At 61.0% G+C, this 7,973-nt stretch overlaps 1 protein-coding gene across 2 annotated transcripts in view; it reads right to left on the reverse strand.

Annotated features, from left to right (window-relative positions):
• Nucleotides 1–6,331, reverse strand: part of LOC113203217 (uncharacterized) — a 57,187-nt gene extending 50,856 nt beyond the window's left edge. Inside the window, exon 1 of one of the 2 annotated variants that reach the window (XM_026417797.2) lies at nucleotides 5,392–6,331. The gene's annotated coding sequence lies outside the window, so the exon portion shown is untranslated. The remainder of the gene's footprint in view (nucleotides 1–5,391) is intronic. The other variant, XM_052268872.1, reaches the window with a different exon arrangement.
• Nucleotides 6,332–7,973: the final 1,642 nt, after the last annotated feature.

Raw genomic sequence — 7,973 nt, forward strand, 5'->3', positions numbered from 1 at the left:
GTACAGAAAGAAAGAAAACGAGAGAGAAAGAGCGCAGGGGGAATGAGTGGGTGGGAAAGAGAGAGGCGCCGTTTGCCAAGGCCAAGGTCGACCGCTTCCAAGCCATTGCTCCCAGAGCGGGTCTGGACGGGTTGCGCCGCGGCGAGCGGCAGCGTGGCCAAACTGGACCGCGGGGTGCGGGTGGACTTCCGATAAACGGATATCACTAGGAAAACAAAAGTGCTATGTAACACCTTTTAAAAGTGCTACTGCACCAACTTTGTAAAGGCACTATAACTGCCAAAAAATTTCAAACCCACTATTTTAACAACGCCTGTAAAAAGGAATGAATCAGCACCTTTTGACTTTCCATATAGTGAGGCTGGAACCGCCCATTTTCGACTCGTGCATTCGGGTTTAGGAAGAACGAGTGTCGAAGGTGACTTTGTTGCGCGGCTCGTACGTAGACAACGCGGGCCGCCACAATTACCTCCGCCGGCGGAGACTACCCGGCCCGGGCCCGGCCCGGCCTGTACAGTATTCTAAGAGAGGAAAGCATTTAGAGGAGGGGAAGGCGGATCCGGCCGCACCCCTCCTCATAGTTCCGCGCCGGACAGACGCGACGCGCGACCGCAGGCAGCTATACGTTTCAAAAAGTTTCGGCGGTGAGCAGTGTGACGTGACGTCGCGACGGCGTCGCCAGTGACGTCACGGTGACAAGGCGCGTCGTCGTCGCGTCGCGCGCATACCATGGTACCGCCGGCTGGACACCGGGCCGTGTGCCCCCCGTCCCGCGGGGCCCGCCGAGGTGCGAACCGAAACGCAAACACATCGGGGCGTGGCGGGGCGTGGCGCCGTTATCACGCCACGCCTCGCCCACCAGAGCCCGCTGCTGCAGCAGCGCCATGTAAGGAAATTTGTGTCGCCAAAAACCGGGACGCGCGCGCGCGACTGACTCGCGCCTCTCGCGTTGCCCCGCTCCCGCTGACACATCCAGACCGAAGCTGAATGAACAGTCTCTCTCTCTCCCTCTCTCTCCCTCTCTCTTACTCGCTCAGCCTAGAAAATACCCGGGGCGTGAGTCCGACACCCTCTCTCTCCTCCAGTTCCGAGTACGCGGCGGGCCGGGCGGCCGGGCGTGTCGGCCGGACCCCCAATGAATGGACAGTGACGTCAAGAGACGGACGCCTCGCGCCGCGCACCGGCGGACGGACGGACGGACGGACGGCGGCGCACGGCAGGACAAAACGCACGCTTTTTATTATTTGGGAGGGAATAAAAATTTACGTTTCCTTGATTCAATTTTTTATTTATATTTCAAAATTTGTACGATAAAACAAAATGTTTTAATTAGTTATTTTTTTTTTGTAAACGAAACAATTACAACGGGAGGAACCCCGTGCACTTATTTGTTGTGATACTGTACCGCATTCAGGCGTGCGGCCGGGTTGCCTATTCGATCGAGGCCGCGTGAGGCGCCGTGGTCGGCGACGATAGGCAAACCCGCACGCACACCAGCATGCGGCACAGTGCACCTAGAAGTGCACGAGATTATTCAGCCACCCGGTGCAGGGCAGGGTAGAGAGTACTGTAAGTGTACGAGTACATCACGCCGGCAGAGCGCCGCAAGGCCGGGCCAGCGCGGCGGTGGTGGCGGCGGTCCACATATTGTCTGGAGCGGGAGCGCCGGGGCCACAGTCCCCGGGCCGGGCTGACGCTTCCGAGAAGACCCTGGTGTCCTGCTCCTCCCGCACACCCATGTGCCCTGGGGGGGTCGAGCGGCGGCCGATCTCGCGCGCCATAGCGCTCCGATCCGATCGTCGTGTTAGCGCGAATCGCACACGCCATCGTCACGAGGGATTTACCTTGCCCGGGCCGCTGCCGCTGGGGTGCTGGGGTGTGGTCGTCGGGATGCTCTCTGCTCTCGCCGTTGTCCGATGAAGTGCATCGAGTAGTTGGAAGGGAACGGCGGGGAAGGAGGGAGGGGGTCATAATACAAAGCCCGCCATAGAGAGTAAAAGTAAAGGCGCGCCGAAACTGGTTATGCAAACTAGGCTCCAGTGTTACGCCCCCCGCCTCCTGGCCTCGGGCTCTAGTCAGTCAGCTGGCGGTCACTGGCGGGGCCCCGCGGGAAGGTGAATGTCGCGAGTCGCGAGCAAGGGCACGCCGCTGTCCTCGGCGGGCTATGGGGCTTCCCTCCGCGGTGCCAGCGGTGGCGCATCCAGAGGGAGCGCGGCAGCGCCGACTGGAGTTCTGGAGCAGCTGCAGCCGCCCGCAACTCTGCCTGATTAGGGCAAAAGTATTCGTGTGTGTATGTGTGTGCCCCAGGCACCAGCTCTGCCTTTGACGGGCCCGCGACATGAGTCTGACTCACATGACGAGCCGGGCAGCAGTTCTATGGGCCCCGCCGCGCCCCACCACGCCCCGCCACGCCCGGCCATCGCGCTGTCGGTTACTTGCGATTAGTACTCCTCGCCGGGGGCACCTGGGGCGCGCCCGGCCGTGCGGCGTGCGTGCGCCTGGTCACGTCAACTTCATTGCGAACTCGCCACGTCCGCGTCACGTCCCAATCCTTTAGCCGTGACGGGAGTCGCACCCCTCCGAGCAAGGTATCTCACGCCGTTCGTCACGTCAACGTCCTGGTATGGGCCGGGTACCCACCGCATGGGGTCCGTCACCCTGCGAAGCGTGATGGGCCCGCGTCCCGTCACTATGCTCGTGACGTTTCGTCACGTCACTTCGTCCGTGACGGTCCGTGACGTGCTGGGGCCCCACCAGCTGATGAAGAGTGACGTCACGCGCCCGGTACCGCGAAATGTGTTGCATCACTTGGCGGCGTTACCGTGACGCCACGACCGGGGCGCCGGCTTGCGCCTCGCGCAGACCCGTGGCGCCCCCTGCCGAACAAACCGCGGACCGCCCAGCTTGCGGGGAGCTCCGCCAGGTGGCAGCACCTAGCAGCGCCGCAGCGGCGGCCCCGCGGGGCGCGCGCGCGCGGGCCGTATTTGAAATCGGCGCGGAACTGACGGTGCCGCCGCGATACCCCGCGCTACGAACGAGGCCGCGACGGGTAGCACGTGGGGAACAGAGAGTCTCTCGGGCCCGGGGCAGCGACCACACGAGAAACCCACGTGCTCACCTCGCCTCGCCTCAGAAATTTAGCTTGGGACTCGATAAATGCACTTTCTGTTTTAGTAGTTTGAGAAATTCAAAAGATTCACTTGTGCTTGCAAAAATTCGTTAATTACCCAACGTTCAAGAAATGAAAATTTGAATTCTAGCCAGAATTCTGAAGACTATTTTGTAAAAAAAAAGTTATGTTAAGTTACGTTTTTGCCATCTACTAGAGACAGTCTTGGGGACTGTCTAAAAAGATTTTAGAAACGTTATGAGGGGGAACAGTTTTGCTCCGGAACTACATTCCGTCGCCCGGCGTGGCCCTGGGGCAAGCAGCACACGCCCGAAGGCTGGCTCGAGGTCTTGCACTCCAGACCTCGCCGCCGCCGTTAGACGACAGTACCGGAAGGATTCCGCGTCGACCACGCGCCGCCCCCGCTCCGCCCCCGCGCCGCCCCCGAGCCGCCCCCGCGCCGCCTCCACGCGCCTAGACGGCGGCGGGCTGGTAGGCCAGGATGGCGCCGCTCTCGGTCGGCGGGGAGATCGATAGGCCCCTCGCCGCCGTGGTGGCGCGCGCCTCCCCGACCAGCCCGAGGGACTATTCGCAAACACGACGACAACTTCTGTGGAAATGGGTGTGCCCCCCCTCCCCCTCCTCCGGGTCGCGTGGCGCGGTGCGTCAGGCGCCGTTGTGCCTTACACCAATACAGACGCTTATTCTCCAAAACGGCGAGTATCGGGGCCGAGGAAGCCGCACACGGCGCAGACCGGCAACCTGTTCTGATACTTTTTGTATTTTTTTAGGACCTCGGTCTTCATGTTTACATTGATGACTATACGAAAAGAGACAAAACCACAAGGGGCTGCAGCAATTCGGAAGTAGACAGTTGACGTGTTTCCGTGTTTTGTTTGTACCGTGATTACTTCCATACGATTTAAAATTTCCGTAGCGTTCGAGTGGTGATGAGTTGGTAACGGACCCATATATGCCCCCTGCATGCATCTCCTCCAGCCAACCCCAACACGAACTAAGCTGGCCTCTCAAGGGAACCAAGGGGCGGTCCGAGCGAGGGGCTGAAGGGGAGGTGTGAGAGACAGATGTCGTCTGTCTCCCCTTCCTTCCACCCGAGCAGTCCCCTTTTCCCCGGCAAACACAATTCAGTCCGAGCAGGCGAAGCACAATGCACCTCTCACTAACCACCCCGCCCTACCACCCCTACCCCGCCCGCCTCCCACGGCTCGCCCTTCCCTGCCCCTCCCCTTCCTTCGCCCTTCGCGGACCGCCGCGCCAGGCGCCGATATAGCTTATTGTTCGTCAAAAGGTAGGGTTCACGCTCACCCGCGCGCCCGCCTCACTCAGGGGCGGGATGGGCGCTGCTCTCGTTTGTGGCTCGACATTTCGGCCCCATTGTCGTCCCCCGTCGCTCCCCTCCGGTTCAGCGACCGCACCGCAATTCGTTTGCGTAATTGCAGAATAGATCCCGCGGAGAATAATGGGACATAGGACAAAGCTTATTCCACACAGCGGGAGGGGCACTTTCTCTCTCTGTCTCGCTCTCCCCCAGTCTCTGTGTCGCCTCTCGCCTATTCGAACAGCCGGAGTGAGAGAGATAAGGTCATGGGGTGTCGTGTGTTGTGAGGGGTGGTTCAGAGTATGCGTAAGGGGGCGAGAGATAACATAAAAGGGGGAAACGAGGAAGGCGATGAGGAAAAACAGGTGTGTATTGTGATATCGCAACCGGATCGCAACAATACCTATTTTGTACTAATGACAGCAACACGTGCACTCCATGGAGACACAGTCGCCCCCGTCAGACCCAACCGAGCCCAACCAACTCTCGCAGTCGCAGTACAGTACAGCCAGTCAGTCACAGGGTGCACTAAAAGGGGTAGCCAGTCAAAGGGGCGGCTTGGGCGAGGGAGGAACGGCCGAGGAGCCCGCGGAGCGCAGACCAACGTAGAGGGATCTACTCTACTCGAGGGGTTTTTCACTATAAATTCAAGCCTACACGAATTTCTGTTTTTCTTGGATTTCTTAATTTTTTACTTGAGTTTTAATTTAATTTCTCCTTAATTTCTTATTTTTCTGATTTTTTCTGACTTTATTTTGGGGTGCACACTGATTTTCTTGAGCGAAGCGGTACCCCTCGGATCTACTCGTTCCACTAGAAACGGGCGGCCTTCCCCCGCCACGCCGCGCGTCGGTCCACGCACGCCCCGTATAGGAGTCGATGGGGTCGTCCCGACGTCCCGTCTTCCTTTTCAGGCGTCGCGTCTGCGGCGAAACCGACTAACCTGGTCTGGTCTCTGGCGGGACTCCTCCTGGGGCTAGTGAGCGCTCCGGCGCGGCCGCGTCCTCCACCTCTGACGAGTCGGCCCGTTGACGGCGGTGACGGGTGGGCGTCGGGGAGCAACGTCCAGGCGGGCGCGGGGGCGGGCGGGTCTACGCCAATGCGAGGCGGGGCTGGGCCTCGACGGGGTGGCCAGGGGAGGCCTGCAGCTGCCCGACGACACCACGCACACACGCACACACTCACACGCGCGCGAATACAGACGGACAGCGACACACGACGCACGGCGCCCACCACGACGGCTCGGGGCAGAGTACTCCGGAGCTCAAACCACGTTGAGGTTAGGTCGGCCGGCCGCTGTTGAAAACTCGCGGGCGGACGACGCGGCAGCACGAGAGAGGGGAGAATGGGGGGGAGGGGTGATTTCGACCGTCCGGCCCCGCGGCGGCTGCGGTGGCCGCGACCTTGTACGAGGAAACACGAACCCGCGAGGCGCCGCAGCAGACAGCAGGAAAAGCGCTTGGCGCGCGAACAGTAGGAGTCGAACAGTCGTGTGTGTGCTTGGCTAGCAGACGACGCGCACTCGGCACCGCACGGCAGGAGACTGGCAGAGAGTGACACACACACGCAGCGCACGCATCGGAAGCGCGACCAAACGGAGCACACGCGCACACTCACACACGCCCACACTCACACGTACACACACTCACTCACTCACTCTCGGGCAGAGGCGAGCTTTGCCCGGGCCCGGCTGAGGCTGGCGTACGTGGTGCGAAAGATTGTGCTGTGTAGAGAGGCGGGCCAAGCCGAAGACAGACGGGCGGGGTGGGGCGGAGCGCGGCGGGGCCGTGGGCTGGTGGCGCTGGTGGGGACCTGGCGCCCCCGGCCCCCCTCGCCCGTTACGCCCCTCTGTGCCACGGCACGGCGGCCGCTAGAGCTGTCGGAGGGCCGCCGAGACGCCGGCCGGCCGGCGGCCGCTCTTCTTTCGTGTTCTTTCGCGAGGAGAATACAAAAATGTTGCTGCCGCCGGCGCCGCGCGGAGACGGAGAGAGAGAGCGAGACGGACGATCCCGTCGCGGCGCCGCGCCGCACGCTTCCACGGAAAAACGCTCCAAATTACACCGGTTCGGGGTGATTGCGGTCGTTACGTTTGAGGGGAGGAACGGCGGGGCGGAGAGAGAGAGAGAGAGAGAGAGAGAGAGAGAGAGAGAGAGAGAGAGAGAGAGAGAGAGAGAGAGAGAGAGAGAGAGAGAGAGAGAGAGAGAGGTGTTCTGCTCTCTGTCGAGGCAAAAGAATCCAATTTCAGTAAAATAAAAGAAGCTCATTTTTTCGGTGTCGTTTGCGCGCGTCCGGGTTTACAACAGCATAACACAGTCGGGAAGCGGCGAGCGCCCGCAGCGATTGAACAGCGCTTTGCAAGAGGGGGGGTTCCCGACGACAACGTCGAGACCCGCGAGGACTCGCCCAAAAATCTGCGGTCTCTAGAGACTGACCGGCTAGGGTTTATTGGTGTTCTCTCCCTAGCACTTTACTAGCGCTAGCAGCACGTCGACCTCGCACCGGTCACCGGTGATCCCTCGAGAGTCGCCTCCCCACCGCCCCGCCCAGCGCAACCACACCCTACGCGTCCAAGGGCACGGCCTCGCGCGGTGGGGGAGGGCGCCGCCAGCACCCTCCCTGCCGCGCCCCGCCGGCTGGTTGAAACGGAAACGCCGAGTGCAACAACAAACCGTGCTCCGCGGCTACAAAGACACGCGCCTCTCCACGCCTCTCTGCGAGGGTTGCTTTGCTGGCTTTAGCAAAACGGCGCGGGCGTTAAAAATAGGCTCACCACCAGCGTCAATTGAATGCGGCACTACAACATCCCTTGCCAGCCTAACCCCCCCTTTCCCTTTCCTCTCCCCCACCTCAACCGCTCATCGGATCGGCTTTGAATCGATCACCCACCCACAACGCTGGCCTCCCTAACGCGCCGTCAAACACGACATGGCCGCGACGGCCTTAGGCGTGACCCACCCACACCTCCAACTCACGCCCCCCCCCCTCTATCAAACCTCTTCCTCTCTGTACGCCCGCGATAACCCACGGCGAAACTGCGGTAGATCGTGGATCTCACCCGGAATAAGATAAGCGCCTATGGTCAGGGAGGTCAACTGTGTTGTGCAGTCCGCCAGGATCCGGCTGCACGTACGCCAAATACTGTGTGGGCGTCCAAATCCCCAAGACGCTGTCTCTGGCAGAAGAAAAAGTCATCGCTCAGAAGAGCACAGACCGAGCGCTCAGTGCTAAGTGCTATAGAGACCGAGGAGGGGGGGACTTTTCCTTCTGGTAGAGATAGTCTTGGGGAATGCCTAAAAAATACGGCCATGAACATCTGCCCTGTAGGACGACCCTGCCCGCCCACCTCGCAGATGCCACCCGGATCATGACTCAACCTGGGCTCATCTCACAGATCGCAATCCTGGCCAAACCATCGGGCAGCCGGAGCGGCTTGTTTTTATGGGGACGACGACGCGGACCCGCGGTGCACCGCGCGCACTGTTCAATAGGCAGGCGGAGGTGGTGCGCTGCGGTGCCGCGGCGGGG

Source organism: Frankliniella occidentalis, unplaced genomic scaffold (genome assembly GCF_000697945.3).
Source record: "Frankliniella occidentalis isolate FOCC.00 unplaced genomic scaffold, Focc_3.1 Scaffold78, whole genome shotgun sequence".
NCBI lineage: Eukaryota > Metazoa > Arthropoda > Insecta > Thysanoptera > Thripidae > Frankliniella > Frankliniella occidentalis.